This window comes from Bufo gargarizans, chromosome 6, assembly GCF_014858855.1.
Source record: "Bufo gargarizans isolate SCDJY-AF-19 chromosome 6, ASM1485885v1, whole genome shotgun sequence".
Classification (NCBI taxonomy): domain Eukaryota; kingdom Metazoa; phylum Chordata; class Amphibia; order Anura; family Bufonidae; genus Bufo; species Bufo gargarizans.
In genome coordinates this window covers 177,936,541-177,952,903 of record NC_058085.1, presented here as the reverse complement: position 1 = coordinate 177,952,903, position 16,363 = coordinate 177,936,541, and positions in this window count along the sequence as shown.

Below are 16,363 nucleotides of genomic sequence, written 5' to 3'. Positions count from 1 at the left end.
GACCCATTTACACGACCTGTGAATGGACCCTTATGCTGATGAGTTGTTACTATTTCTCAGGGATACTTCTCAATCTGTGTCAAATTCTTGAGATTATAGTATAACATGGGAAATATGAAGAAGGATCTACTGGGAAAAATCTGCAATAATGACAAGATGCGGTCGTATTTTAGAACGCCCTTTAATACTGAGCAGTGTTCGCAGCGAACACATGCGGGCTGCCATCTTTAGTAAGATAGACTCACCCTTCCGGCAATCCACAGGTAAGCCCTTACCTGTGCCTGTGACAGGAGCCGGTCTGAAATCAAATGCAGTCACCGGGAACAGGAAGTTCAGAGAATAGCCCGATGAAGGCCCCCGGCGGCTGTTCCGTTAACTGCATTTGCTCCCGTTGACTGCATTTGATTTCAGACCGGCTCCCGTCACAGGCACGGGCAAGTGCTTACCTGTGCATCGCCGGACAGGTGAGTCTACCTTACTAAAGGTGGCAGCCCGCATGTGTTTGCTGGCGAACACTGCAAACTGACCATCACTGATACTGAGATCCGCCGTGGTTATCTTGTTGAACTGCTGCCACAATCCCCTTTAATCTGTTAGTTGACACATAGAATTACTGTTCCTCAATAGTAAAGGGCGGTCTAATATATCGCCACATGTATCTTGTTGAATTACTTCCACATTTGTAGTTAACCTGTTACATTACTGATACAGTTACTGTACACTATAGCCAACAGGCCCTGGGCCCTCCAAAGGAACAGGCAGTGCCAAAAAGGTTACTGTAGCTGGCACAAGTAGCAGCAGAAGTAGAGATGGTGGTAGCAGCAGCCGCAGAAAAAGGCCAGAGCGGCCACTGTCATTCAGCAATTTTGTTTTGACCAACAATCCAGCTGTACTGGAATGACTGACTCGCTCTTCAACATCATCTCAAGTGACGACAGATACACACAGCCAGGAATCGGTGGGTTCCTCTGACACCACACTTAGTTGGCATAGCCCAGGAACTGCCTCTGTGCCCTCATCTGTCCTGAACCTGCCTCTTGCTTTTGCTGCTCCTTCTGCTAGCCAAATAATGTATGCCGCTGGTTCTGCCCTGCTTTTTAGGGAGGGTAAGCTTTGTGAGGACAGTCAGCAGTTACAGGTCAGTGCAGACTTAGAGGAGAGGAACTCTGCAGACTCCTCTAGGCAAGCAACTACCGATGATGACAGTTGGGGGGGAGCACATGTCCCTGAGAGATCAGGGACATGGGCAAGAGACAGGTGAGGATGACACAAGTGATGATCAAACACATTTAGATGATGATGTAGCTGATCACACGTAGGAGCCGGTTGAAGAGGGGGTATCTTCATCTTCAGAGGGCGAAGGTGGCAGCATGCTCATGAGACAGCAAGGTGATGCGTGACCATGAGACAACTGGGTGGAAGCAGTGGGAGATCTGCTGTCAAATGTGAAAGGGGTACACCACCTGCTACATGGGAGACTACATGTGAGGAACACACTAGCAGAGCACAAGTTCATAAAAGCAGAGGCAGGCAGGCATCACGCAGTGGTAGAGGGAAAATGGCATACTCGCCAGTGTGGGAATTTTTCACCAAGCCACTGGGGGACGTTACCATGGCAGTGTGCAGGATATGTGGGCAGAAGGTGAGGCGCAGCTAGGGTGCTAATGTTGGCACAACAACCCTGCGTCAACACATGAAGTGTCACCATAAAGTGGCATGTGAAAAATGTGGTGCTCATTAAGTGTTAGGGCCTGATGCAGCAACCACTGCATCTCCCATTGGTCACACCCCTGTCTCCAGCAGTCAGGGCTTGACAAAGTCAGCAGAAGGAAGCAGTCATTCCTTCCCATCAACTTCCATGTTGTCTATTGCTCCTCCTATCCTTCATTATTTGTTTCAACAGCAATCGATCACAAGGTGGTGACAAACAGACAACAGTATGTATGCACTCAAAATGCACAGAAGCTGAACATGCACTTGGCCAAATTGCTGGTACTACAGTCCCTCCCTTTCCATGTTGTTGACTCAACACATTTCAGAGAATTAATGGCTTGTGCCCACTCAAGGTGGAGAGTTCCAAGCCAACATTACTTTTCCAAAAAAGTGGTATCAGCCCTGCGCACGTATGTTGAGCGGAAGGTGGGCCAGTCCTTGGGCCTCTCAATGTCTGGAAGAGTTCACGCCAGCGCCAATGTATGGAGTTATAACTATGGTCAATGACAAGACATGTCGCTCACAGCCCACTGGGTAAATATCGTTCCAGCCCAGCCACATCAGCAACTTGGCCAGGCGATGCTGCCTCCACGTTGCAATGCTGGCATTTCTGCACGAATGTCCTCCTCTGCCTTAATCAATAAAGAAATTGAACACTTGCTATCTCCTTGCCAACTGGAGATAGGAACCATGGTTAGTGATATTGTCTTCAATCTCGTTGTCATCCGGTTCCTCAAGTCTTCCACTGAAATGCAAGAGCTGTTAGAAATGTCCAGGAAACTGTGCATGCACTTTAGCCACTCTTACCATGCAAAACATACCCTCCTTGAGCTGCAAAGGCAAAATGCTATTCCCCAACATTGCCGAATATGCAACGTTTCCACCCGTTAGAACTCCTTGCTCCATATGTGCAAAAAATAATAAATGTGGTGCCATTATCAGTATCAGCAGCACAGAATCTGCTTCTACTAAACCTGCACCTGCGATCCATACAGTTCCCTAAGTGGTACCAGTGTGATGAAGGCCTGATTGTGGCTGAAACGTCACGCATATATGATTTACCTGCATTTCCTATTAAATACAACTCATCAAATCGCATAAACTGGAGTTTGCATTCTTCTTCATAAAATAATAAATGTTAGACCGTCTGTATGAGTAGAAGAAGGTGGTCAACGATCTATTAATGCTGCATATGGCGGGTCTACTCTCCACTGTAACTTCCACGTAAGCCAATAGCAGCTCATGCGTGACACGTGCCATTTCCTCAGGCCCTTTGAGGAGGCCACTTTTTTTGTCAGTCGGCAGATCTACAGGATGAATTATGTCATTCCACTCCTTCACGTCCCGGAGGTGATGCTGATAAATCTGACTGGCGAGGGGACAGAAGACATGGCACCTACATTTCATGGCCACCTGAACCCCAAGGAGGATGAACTGGCAGTGGATGAGGAGGAGGACATAAACATCCAGGAATTTTATACACAACTAGGTGTTTTATCTGCCCAAGCGACAGGAGAGGAGCAGGAGGAGAATGTGAACCTAGAGGGCAATGACAAAGATGATGTAGATGACACCGATAGACCGTGGCAGTATACAGTTTAGATGGAGGAATGGACGCCCTACGAGTCCCTTCTGCAAATGATCAGATGCATGCTGTCTTGTTTGTGTAGTGACAGCCACATTGTCATGATTCGGCAGAGGCATGACTACTGGCTATCCTCATTGTTAGACTCTCTACCAGTCAAAAATGGGGCATTTCTTTATACCTTCTGAGAGGGTTGCAGTGTAGAGACATGCAGTGTAGTCAGTTTGTGGCTGCATACAAGAGCCATCACCTATACTCAGGAAGGTCAGACCGGGGAAACCCTCTATGCTTACGCTCCACGGCCATGACTGGTAGGGGGAGGGGGCAGGAGCAGCAACTTAAGTCTGAAATCTATGATTAGATGTTTTCTTCAGCCGCCTACTGAAGAAACCACCCAGCAGCAGCAGGACATACAGCAGAAACTCGACCGCAACCCGCAACTCTGGCCGCAACTGGCTGAGTTTGCCAGCCAGTAGTGTGGCATCAGCGCGGGTATTCAGTGTGGTGGTGGGCATAGTTACCCGGCCCGTAAGAGAACTTGCCTTTCCTCCCAAAATGTTGAGAGATTAACCTTCAAAAAGATGAATCTGGTGTGGATTAAGCTGGATTTCCAGAAGCCGGTGCCTGATGCAACAGAATAGATCAGTGTTTCCCAACCAGTGTGCCTCCAGCTGTTGCAAAACTACAACTCTAGTGATGAGCGGCATAGGCAATATTCGAATTTGTGATATTTAGAGAATTTTTTGCCAAATATTCACCATAAATTCGCTAATTCGAGCATTTGTGATCTCCAGTCATCGTTTACTTCATTACAAAAATCAGCAATGTAATATATTTGCGATAAATTTGCGCTAAATTCACGATTAGAATATTCAACACTATTCAGTGAATAAGAATATATAGCACTATAGTCTAAATATTCGTGAATTCACGAAGTGGTGATATTCGCAATTAAAATTTGTGATTTGAATATTCACGCTCAACACTAGCTCTACTGCCATTCCTACAGTGGAGCTTCTTTCCCTACTGATATGTACATGTTACATTTTTAAAAGGATATGCATGCCACTAGACTTTGCTATCACACTGCTGTTTTTGGTTTCTACTTCTACTGTGACTATGACACCGTCTTGTGCTGTATGCCAATGCTGCGTTCCCCCCCTTCCACTCTGTCATGGAGCCACTATTGTCACTTTCACTGCTGCTGCTGCCCCCCTCCCAACTCTGTCATGGGGCCACTATTGTCCCTGTTAGTGCCACTACTGTTTGCCCCCATTAACACTCTGTTATGGGGCCACTATGGTCACTATTTGTCTGTGTTGACATCACTGTTTATTTTCAGTTTATCTTATGTCCCTGAAGAACAGAACTTTTTTTTTTAAAAAGGATCCTGTATTTTGAGCATCCATAAGGCCTCTTTCCCATGGTCAGTATTTATTCAGTATTTGTAAGCCAAGAGTAGGTGTGGGTTCAAGATAGAGATGAGATACAAACATTTCCATTACATTTTATCTCTCTTTTGGATCCACTCCTAATTTTGGCTTATAAATATTGATCAAATACTGATGCAAAATATTGACCAAATACTGACCATGTGAAAGAGGCAAGTTCTGCAAGCAGGATTTTTTTTTTCCTTGTTAAAAAAGCTAATTTTCAACGTAAATGGCCAAAACATATGCAAACTGAGCATAAGACCTCTTTCAGACGGTCAGTGTTTTGCATCAGTATTTCCTCAGTATTTGTAAGCCAAAAACAGGAGTGGGTGCAAAACACAGAAGAGATGCAAATATTTTTGTTAAATTTTACCTCTGTTTTGGACCCACTCCTGGTTTCGGCTTACAATTACTGATCAAATACTGACAGTCTGAATGGGCTTAGTTTTTTTAGATTTCTGTTCTTCTGACTGCTCAGAAGAACAGAAAAATAAACAGTGATGTGAACACAGCCTTACTGCCACAGCTGCTGCCCCCCTCACTACTCTGTCATTGCAACTACCTTTGCTGTTGGCCCCCATCCCGACTTTGTTATGGCGCCATTATTGTCAGTGTTTCTGCCACTGCTGCTGCCACCCTCCCCACTCTGTCATGGGGCCACTACTTGAATCTTGATGCACTGCATGGTTAAGTCCACGGTGATAAATTAGACCTGATGGTAACAGTGACCTGTAATACTGATGCACAGTAAAAAGCATGTGTTTAGATTGAATTGCCACAGCATGCATTAAAATAACATTTTCTTTTCTCCACTACTTTATTGGTGCTGCCTCCATTCCTTTATTTGTTCCACCAAGAAGCCATTAGGACACAGCTCCTGCAGGGTCGTGCACAGGTTTTTGGCTTTCCTGAAGGGTGCTGTATGTTTTTTTTTTTTGTTTAACAGATGGGATTTGCTATGAATCTTTGTGTAGTGATGTGGACGGCGATAATTTACACCCGTAATACTGATGGCACAGTACCTACAGAACGGATTAACTACGAATGTGAGTGCACTACAATGTAATGCATATGACAATAATGCACATGACGATAATGTACTCCCCCTGCAATCTCCCTGCAGTTTAAGATCCAAGCCTTCATACTGAGATTGAGCAACCAAGTGGAATGAATATGATTAGGCAGAGGGACCTGGGTATACCTGATTTATCACGATTTGTGGCAAATTAAGGCTACATGCACACGACCGTATGTATTTTGCGGTCTGAAAAACTAATTGAATTTCTTGACGAAGTTCGTAGAATCAAATTTTTTTCAAAACTTTGCTCATCTGTAATAATGAACTTAAAACATTTGAAGAAATAATGGAGGAATATGCAGTTGAAGATACATTTATATTTTATTATGTGCAGGTTCAACAAGTTTTTGGGGCATGAGTCACTTAACCTCTTCAGGACACATGACGTTTTGGTACGGCATGTTGTCCTGGTACAAATCATTGAGCAGGCACCTTGGCTAAATGCGTGGGGGGGTCCCATGACCCCCCCATCTCAGCGATCGCCGCAAACCGCAGGTCAATTCAGACCTGCGGTTTGCGGCTTTTACCTGTGGTTGCGGCGGTGATCGGAGGTGCCATCGGGTCCCCATACGGCTGTAGGGGGGACCTGATGGCATGGAAGGCATTGCGCTGCCTTCCAGTCACGAGCCTGTGAGATCCAGCCCCCTGGATCTCACAGGCCGGAAGCTGTATGAGTTATGCACACTGTATTACTCATACAGCCAATGCATTCCAATACAGAAGTATTGGAATGCATTATAAAGGGATTAGACCCCCAAAAGTTGAAGTCCCAAAGTGAGACAAAAAATAAAGTGCAAAAAAGTTGAAAAAATAAAGTTTACCCCCCCAAAAATTAAAGGCTTCAAGTAAAAATAGACAAAAACGTCATTTTCCCCAGATAAAGTAAAAAAAAAAATGATAAAAAATAGGGGAAAAAAGTATACATATTAGGTATCGCCGCGTCCGTATCAACCGGTTCTATAAACATATCACATGGCCTAACCCCTCAGATAAACACCGTAAAATAAACTGTGCTAAATAAACAATTTTTTTGTCACTTTACATAACAAAAAGTACAACAGCAAGCAATCAAAAAGGTGTTTTCCCACTAAAATAGTACCAATCTAACTGTCACATCATCCCGCAAAAATTCAGCCCCCGCAAAAAAAAAACTATGGCTAGTGACACTAAAACATTTTTTTTTTTTGTTTTAAAAAAGCTGTTATTGTGTGAAACTTACATAAATAAAAAAAAGTATACATATTAGGTATCACCGCGTCCGTATCGACCGGCTCGATAAAAATATCACATGACCTAACCCCTCAGATGAACACCGTAAAAAATTAAAAATAAAAACTGTGCTAAATAAACCATTTTTTGTCAAATTCCATCAAAAAAAGTGTAATAGCAAGCAAAGAAAAAGTCATATGCACCCCAAAATAGCGCCAATCAAACCGTCATGTCATCCCGCAAAAAATTAGACCCTACCTAAGAAAATCTACCAAAAACTGAAAAAACTATGGCTCTCAGAATTTGGAGACACTAAAATATGTTTTTTTTTTTTTTTCAAAAATGATATTATTGTGTAAAACTTACATAAATAAAGAAAAGTATACATATTAGGTATCGCTGCGTCCGTATCGACTGGCTCTATAAAAATATCAAATGACCTAACCCCTCAGATGAACACCGTAAAAAATTGAAAATAAAAACTGTGCTAAATAAACCATTTTTTGTCACCTTACATCACGAAAAGTGTAATAGCAAGCAATAAAAAAGTCACATGCACCCAAAAATAGTGCCAATAAAACCGTCATCTCACCCCACAAAAATCATACCCTACCCAAGATAATTGCCCAAAAACTGAAAAAATTATGGCTCTCCGACTAAGAAACACTAAAACATGATTTTTTTGGCTTCAAAAATGAAATCATTGTGTAAAACTTACATAAATAAAAAAAAAGTATACATATTAGGTATTGCAGCGTCCGTAATAACTTGCTCTATAACAATATCACATGACCTAACCCCTCAGATAAACAACGTAAAAAATTTGAAATACAAACTGTGCTAAATAAACCCTTTTTTGTCATCTTACATAACAAAAAGTGTAATAGCAAGCGATCAAAAAGTCACACGAACCCCAAAATAGTGCCAATCAAACCGTCATCTTATCCTGCAAAAATCATACCCTACCCAAGATAATCACCCAAAAAATGAAAAAATTTGGGCTCTCAGATAGAGTTGAGCGGACACCTGGATGTTCGGGTTTAACAAGTTCGGCCAAACTTGAAAAAAAAGTTCGGGTTCGAGACCCGAACTTGACCCCAAACCCGAACCCCATTGAAGTCAATGGGGGCCCGAACTTTTGGGCATTAAAATGGCTCTAAAATAGACCTGAAAAGGGCTAGAGGGCTGTAAAAGGCAGTAAAATGTGCTTAAGAGCATGTAAACTGCTCTGCAAACAAATGTGGATAGGGAAATAACATAAAATAAAATAACAAAAATGTACAAATTATTAACCAGCAACTCAGAGAAGGAGGTGGCTAGGGAGTTGGAGGTTGAGGAAGCGGTGAATGTGGTGTTGTAGGTGGAGGCAGCAATGGAGGAGGAGGAGGTAGCCAACAATGGTTTTTTTTTTTGTTTGTTTTTTGGCGTAGGTAGCCCCCAAAATATTGGGACAAATAAAAAAAAGAAAACAAAGAATTATTGCACTTGACTTGAGTACAAGAATGTATGTTTGATGGTGGTATAAATGTCTATTCTGCACAAGGTACAAACAAGTCTTGTGAGATCCAAGCCTGGTTCATTTTAATGAATGTGAGGTTGTCTACATTGGCTGTGGACAGGCGGCTTTGCTTGTCTGTGATGACGCCCCCTGCTGTGCTAAACAAACTTTCAGATAATACACTGGCTGCAGAGCAGGTCAGCACCTCCAAGGCGTAAAGGGCAAGCTCAGGCCATGTGCCCAATTTGGAGACCCAGAAGTTGAAGGGGGCAGACCCGTCATTCAGTACGTGTAGGCATGTGCAAACATACTGCTCCACTATGTTGGTGAAATGCTGCCTCCTGCTAAGACGTTCCATATCAGCTGGTGGTGCTGGTTGCTGTGGCATGCTGAAAAAGCTTTTCCACATTTCGGCCATGCTAACCCTGCTTTCTGAGGTGCTGGCGGTGCCCCAGCTGCGTTGGCGACCTCTTCCTCCTCTTCTGCCTTCACCTTGTGCTTCCACTGTGCCCCCGCTGTCAGGTGGGAATGCCACCAGCCAGGGGCGTACATAGAAATCATGGGGCCCCATAGTAAAACTCAGAATTGGGCCCCCCCCCAATAAAAAGTTTAATTATTAAAGCTGATTAGTGAAGGTGCGGGGTACATTAGGAGCTAAATAAAAGGTTAGGCTGTGGTCACATCATGTTTTTGCCATCCGTTTTTACTTATATGTTGGGGGGAGGGGGATAAAAAAGTGCTGCACCCTATGCTTTTCTATCCTGCAGAGTCTAGTAGAAAAACCGTATAGGTTAACATATACATTTTTCTTTCAAACTCTATGATAAAGGATGCCACTGTATGTATACATGAAACTGATGGAAAAAACGGGACATGAACTTGGCCTTACCCTTTAAGTTTTATTTATTTTATGATAGGTGTAAATCAGAGGAGAGCCTATAGGGTTAATTACTGCAGCAGAACTGTCCACACTGGTCAATGTGACCCCTGGGACAGATCTTCTGCAGGTCCACAGCATTAGATCTCTGTCTCACAGCTCACTTTATCCCTTTGTTATTAACAGGGAGCAGAGCTGAGCAATTTTAGTCATGTCCCATCCTTCACTCAGAGGTAGTCTATCTGGAGCATCCAGCACATGCCACAGGTCCCATGTGAAAGAATACATATGCACTACAGTGAGCAGAGCTGAGGCTGACCCTAACAGCTCTGAGTACAGTCACACTGCTGCAGCAAACAGCCCGGTCTTCCTATCAGCTCCTCTCACCTCAGCTCTATCATGCAGAGCACTTCTGCTTCCTTCTGCCCTCTCACACAGCCTAGGAAAAGTGAAGGCAGTGCTGGGGGTTAACAAGCAAAGAGAAGGGCAGGAAGACCCAGAGGAGGGTCAGCATGTGGGACATCACTGCTGATAAAAGTAAATGCAGGGCTGGTACTTTACCGTGGTGCTAGCTGTGGGAGCAAACTCCACCAAAGACATCACAGAGGGGCGGGCACATCAGGCAGTGAGCTGCTTCCTGATTGGAGCAATCGGCTGCTCACTCTCCCTCCTTCCCTCCTTCCAGCCAGTTGTTGTCAGCGCAGCACTAGCGCTGTGTATAATGCCCAACGAAAATCTAAATATGAAATGGCACTGGGGCGTTTGGGCCCAGGGCTGCCGACCCAAACGCCCCATTGCCAGTATTTATCTCTCTAGTGTTAACTAATGCAGCGTGTATTCAGGTCGGAAAGGGGGCGGAGCCATGCAGCCTGGCCGGGCCCCCTAACCTCACGGGCCCCATAGCCAGTGCATGGTCTGCCTATATTGACGGTACGCCTATGCCACCAGCAGCGCGTCTACCAGCGTGCGCTTGTACTCGCGCATCTTACTATCACGCTCTAGTGACGGAATTAAGGACGGTACGTAGTCCTTGTAACGGGGATCCAGCAGCGTGGCCACCCAGTAATCAGCACAAGTTAGAATGTGTGCAACTCGGTGGTCGTTGCGGAGACACTGCAGCATGTAATCGCTCATGTGTGCCAGGCTGCCCAGAGGCAATGAAAAGCTGTCCTCTGTGGGAGGTGTATCATATGTGTCCTCTGTATCCCCCCATCCACGCACCAGTGATGGCCATGAGCTGGTCTGGGTGCCACCCTGCTGTGAACATGGTTCCTCCTCCTGCATCTCCTCCTCCTCATCCTCTACCTCCTCATCCTCTAGAACTGTGCCTTGGCTGGACAATTGTGTACCTTGGGTTTGTGGGTGCAGGAACCCACCCTCGGAGCCACTTGAGAATCACTGGCCGGAAACCCTACGAAATGATCCCTCTTCCTCCTCCTCCTCCTGTGCCACATCCTCTTCCAACATCGCCAGGAGCGTTCTTTCAAGGAGGCATGGAAGTGGGATAGTAACGCTGAGAACTGCATTATCGGCATTGGCCATGTTAATGGAGTACTAGAAACAGCGCAACAAGGAACACAGGTCTCGCATGGAGGCCCAGTCATTGGTGGTGAAGTGGTGCTGTTTCGCCGAGCGACTCACCCATGCGTGCTGCAGCTGAAACTCCACTATTGCCTGCTGCTGCTCGTACAGTCTGGCCAGCATGTGCAAGGTGGAGTTCTACCTTGTGGGCACGTTGCATATGAAGCGGTGAGCGGGAAGGCTGAAGTTACGCTGCAGCGCTGACAGGCGAGCAGCAGCAGGGGAGAAAGCCGAATGCGCGCACAGACGGCCCGCACTTTATGCAGCAGCTCTGACATGTCGTGATAATTTTTAAGGAATCTCTGCACCACCAAATTCACCACATGCGCCAGGCAAGGGATGTGCGTCAAACCGGCTAGTCCCAGAGCTGCTAAGAGATTTCGCCCATTATCGCACACCACCAGGCCGGGCTTAAGGTTGACTGACTGGCACAAACCACTCATCGGTCTGTTGTTCAAGGCCCATCCACAGCTCCTGCGCTGTGTGGGGTTTGTCCCCCAAACAGATAAGTTTTAAAACTGCCTGCTGTCGTTTACCCCTGGCTGTGCTGAAGTTGGAGGTAAAGGTGTTACGCTGACCGGATGAGGAGCTGGTAGAGGATGAGGAAGCAACAGGAGGCAAACTGAAGCGCCCTGCAATCCTCGGTGGTGGAAGGACATGCGCCAAACTGCTATCCGCCTCAGGCAAAGCCTCCACTGCATTTACCCAGTGTGCTGTTATGGAGGTATAACGGCCCTGACTGTGCTTACTGGTCCACGTATCCGTAGTCAGGTGCACCTTGCCACAGATGGCGTTGCGCAGTGCACACCTGATTTTGTCCCCTACTTGGTTGTGAAGGGAATGGATGGCTCGCCTTGAAAAGTAGTGGTGGCTGGGCACAACGTACTGTGGGACAGCCACTGCAATAAGGCCTTTAAAACTATCCGTCTCCACCAGGCGGAATGACAGCATTTCAAAGGCAAGTAATTGAGAAATGCTAGCATTCAGGGCTAGGGATCGCGGGTGGGTAGCGGGGTACTTCCTCTTCCTCTCCAGCGTTTGGGATATGGAAAGCTGAACGCTTTCGTGGGACATTGTGGAGATGCTTGGTGACCCAGGTGTTGGTGTTGCTGGCAGATCCTCTGTTTGTGGGGTGCCAGGTGGCACTGTCACTCCGGAGGTGGATGAAGAGGCCACGTCTGCAGCAGAAGAGGAAGCAGAAGGAGCTAGAGACCTTTCTTGGTTTTTGAAGGTGTCTACTCCACTGCAGCTCGTGCTTTGCACTTAAATGCCTGGTCATGCAGGTCAGGTTGAGCTCAGGTTGAGAACGTTTATGCCTCGCTTCACGCTCTGATTGCACAGCGTGCAAACCACTTGTGTCTTGTCGTCAGCACATTTGTCTGAAGTACTGCCACGCCAGGGAACTCCTTGGAGCTGGCTTTGGTGTGCTCTTTCCCTTGCTGCGGTGGGCAGTAGGAGGCGTACTGTCTAGAGGACGGCCGCTCTGCTTTTGCACCCTGCTCCCTCTTCTGCTGTGCTGGTGGCTCTGTGCGACCACCGCCTCTTCCTCCGAACTACATCGGTCAATCGCATAATCTTGATTCCATGTGGGGTAGAGGAACTCATCGTCCTCCACATTATCTTCCACCCAGTCTTCACCCCTGACTTCCTTGTCGGTCTGCACACTCTCGAAAGCCCCAGCAGTTGGCACCTGTGTTTCATCATCCGAGATGTGCTGCGATGGTCCTCCCATGTACTCATCTTGAAAAATGAGTGGTTGGGCATAAGTGCACTCAACTCTTTCACTTCTGGGGAAGGGCTAGGTGGATGGCCCTGGGAAACCCTGCTAACAGAGTCATCAAAAAGCAGAAGAGACTGCTGCATGAATTGGGGCTCAGACTGCTTGGCTGATTTGCAAGAGGGTGAGGTGAAAGACTGATGGACATCGGCTGGAGGTGCCAACTGTGGTCTTTCAGCAGGAGACTGGGTGGGAGACAATGTGAAAGAACTGGATCCACTGTCAGCAACCCAATCTACTATCGCCTGTACTTGTTCAGGCCTCACCATTCGTAGAGCAGCATTAGTCCCGACCAAATACAGCTGCAGGTTTTGTCGCCTACTCGCACCTGAGGAAGGGGTTTCACTTGTGCGTGTAGATGGCACAGAACGACCACATCCTCTCCTTGCAATAGGAGCTCCAACAGCAGCACCACGACCTGGGCCACATCCCTTATTTGACGCTATCCTCATATTTTTTGAATTTAGGATCTTGCCCTAAATGGGTGTTTAATTAATTGTAGAAAAGCACAACAGTATGTAAAGGGTGTATCTCACACGACCTGAACTAGACTAGGCCTCAATTAAAGATTTCTTTGCACAAAAAGGCTGTATTTCAAAAGGCTGTATTTCAAATGCCCAATTCAAACCCCTGTATGTATAGGGGGGATCACACATGCCCTGAACCAGTGTAGGCCTGAAGTAAATATATCTTTGCACAAAATGGCTGTATTTCAAATGGCTGTATTTCAAATGCCTAATTCAAACCCCTGTATGTATAGGGGGGGATCAAACACGCCCTGAACCAGTGTAGGCCTGAACCTCTGTAGGCCTGCAGTAAATATATCTTTGCACAAAATGGCTGTATTTCAATTGGCTGTATTTCAAATGCCTAATTCAAACCCCTGTATGTAGAGGGAGTATCTCACAGGGCCTGAACCAGTGTAGGCCTGAATTCAATATTGATGCACCAAATGGCGGTATTTAAAATCTCTGAATGTAACCCAAATGTATTAAGGGTGTATCTCACAATGACATCTGCATCGAAGGCTGCCAACTAAATTTTGTTGTGCCCAAATGAGTGTTTGTTTAAAAACTGAATTGGACAGCAGTAAATAAGCCTGTAATTTCACACATGCTAATGCTGCAAGGACTGGAAATAGTGTTTTTTTGTTTTTTTTTAAAGAGTGTGTTTTTCAAACCCCAGAAAATGATGGGTGTATTTCTACCTTAAATTGCACACTGATTAATACAGATGTTGTAGATTGTCAAAAAAGTATTTTTTTTGCTAACAGAATATGAAAACTGTATATATTAAACTTGAATTTAATACTTGCAGATCTGAAAAATACAGTTTTTGGGGGGAAAAAAGTGTGTTTTGCAAACCCCAGAAAATAATGGGTGTATTTCTACCTTAAATGACACACTGACTAATACAGATGTTGTAGATTGCCCAAAAATTTTTTGTTTGCTAACAGAATATGAAAACTGTATATATTAAACTTGAATTTAACAGTTGCAGATCTGGAAAATACTGTTTTTTGAAGAAAAAAAAGTGTGTTTTTCAAACCCCAGAAAACGATGGGTGTATTTCTACCTTAAATTACGCACTGACTAATACAGATGTTGCAGATTGCCCAAAAAGTCTTTTTTTGCTAATAGAATATGAAAGCTGTAGATATTAAACTTGAATTTAACACTTGCAGATCTGGAAAATACAGTTATTTGAAAAAAAGTGTGTTTTTCAAACCCCAGAAAATGATGGGTGCATTTCTACCTTAAATTGCACACTGACTAATACAGATGTTGTAGTTTGCCCCCAAAAAATGGTGATTTCAATGTCCCAAAAGCTCAGATGCAGTGCTGGTGCACTGAGCATGCATAAAATGGCCACTAACAGAATTCAAAAAGTTAGTATTTTTTGGTCAATGAGCTCAGGTCAGGGTAAAACGATAGTGCCCTGTACCCACAGAACTATTTGTCTGTAGATCGCTGAGTTAGATTCTCTCCTATGCTCTCCCTGAAATCACAAGTCCAGTAGCATCCTCTCCCTACACTTGTAACAGCAGAGTGACGTCCAGCGCTACGTGACTCAAGCTTACATAGAGCCTGGGTCACATGCTGCTCTGGCTAATCACAGCCATGCCATTAGTAGGCCATTAATAAGTAGTATGACGCTTGTTGATTGTCTGCTGTGCAGCCTTTCAAAAAACGCCAAGAAAGTGGAGAACACCGAACCTGAACTTTCACTGAAATGTTCGGGTTCGGGTCCGGGGTCCCAAAATCCTAAAGTTCGGTACGAACCCGAACTTTACAGTTCAGGTTCGCTCAACCCTACTCTTAGACTATGGAAACACAAAAACATGATTTTTTTGGCTTCAAAAATGAAATCATTGTGTATAACTTACATAAATAAATAAAAGTATACATATTAGGTATCGCAGCGTCCGTAATAACTTGCTCTATAAAAATATCACATGATCTAACCCCTCAGGTTAATACCGTAAAAAAATAAAAACTGTGTTAAAAAAGCAATTTTTTATCACCTTACATCACAAAAAGTGTAATAGCAAGCGATCAAAAAGTCACACGCACCCCAAAATAGTGCCAATTAAACTGTCATCTCAGCCAAAAAATAATACCCTTCCCAAGCTAATCACCCAAAACATTATGGCTCTCAGATTAGGGAAACACTAAAACATGATTTTTTTTTGTTTAAAAAAATAAATCATTGTGTAAAACTTACATAAATAAAAAAAAAGTATATATATTAGGTATTGCCGCATCCGTGACAACCTGGTCTATAAAAATACCACATGATCTAACCTGTCAGATGAATGTTGTAAATACCAAAAAATAAAAACGGTGTCAAAACAGCTATTTCTTGCTACCTTGCCTCACAAAAAGTGTAATATAGAACAACCAAAAATCATATGTACCCTAAACTAGTACCAACAAAACTTCCACCCTATCCCGTAGTTTCTAAAATGGGGTCACTTTTTTTTAGTTTATACTCTAGGGGTGCATCAGGGGGGCTTCCAATGGCACATGGTGTAAAAAAAAAACAGTCCAGCTAAATCTGCCTTCCAAAAACCGTATGGCATTCCTTTCCTTCTGCGCCCTGCCGTGTGCCTGTACAGTAGTTTACGACCACATATGGGGTGTTTCTGTAAACTACAGAATCAGGGCCATAAATATTGAGTTTTGTTTGGCTGTTAACCCTTGCTTTGTAACTGGAAAAAAAATATTAAAAGTGAAAATCTGCCAAAAAAGTGACATTTTGAAAATGTATCTCTATTTTCCATTAATTCTTGTGGAACACCTAAAGGGTTCACAAAGTTTATAAAACCATTTTTGAATACCTTCAGGGGTGTAGTTTCTTAGATGGGGTCTTTTTTTGGAGTTTCTACTCTAGGGGTGCCCGTACAGCAGTTTACGACCACATATGGAGTGTTTCTGAAAAACTACAGAATCATGGCCATAATTATTGAGTTTTGTTTGGCTGTTAACCCTTGCTTTGTAACTGGAAAAAAAATATTAAAATGGAAAATCTGCCAAAAAATTGACATTTTGAAATTATATCTCTATTTTCCATTAATTCTTGTGGAACACCTAAAGGGTTAACGACATTTGT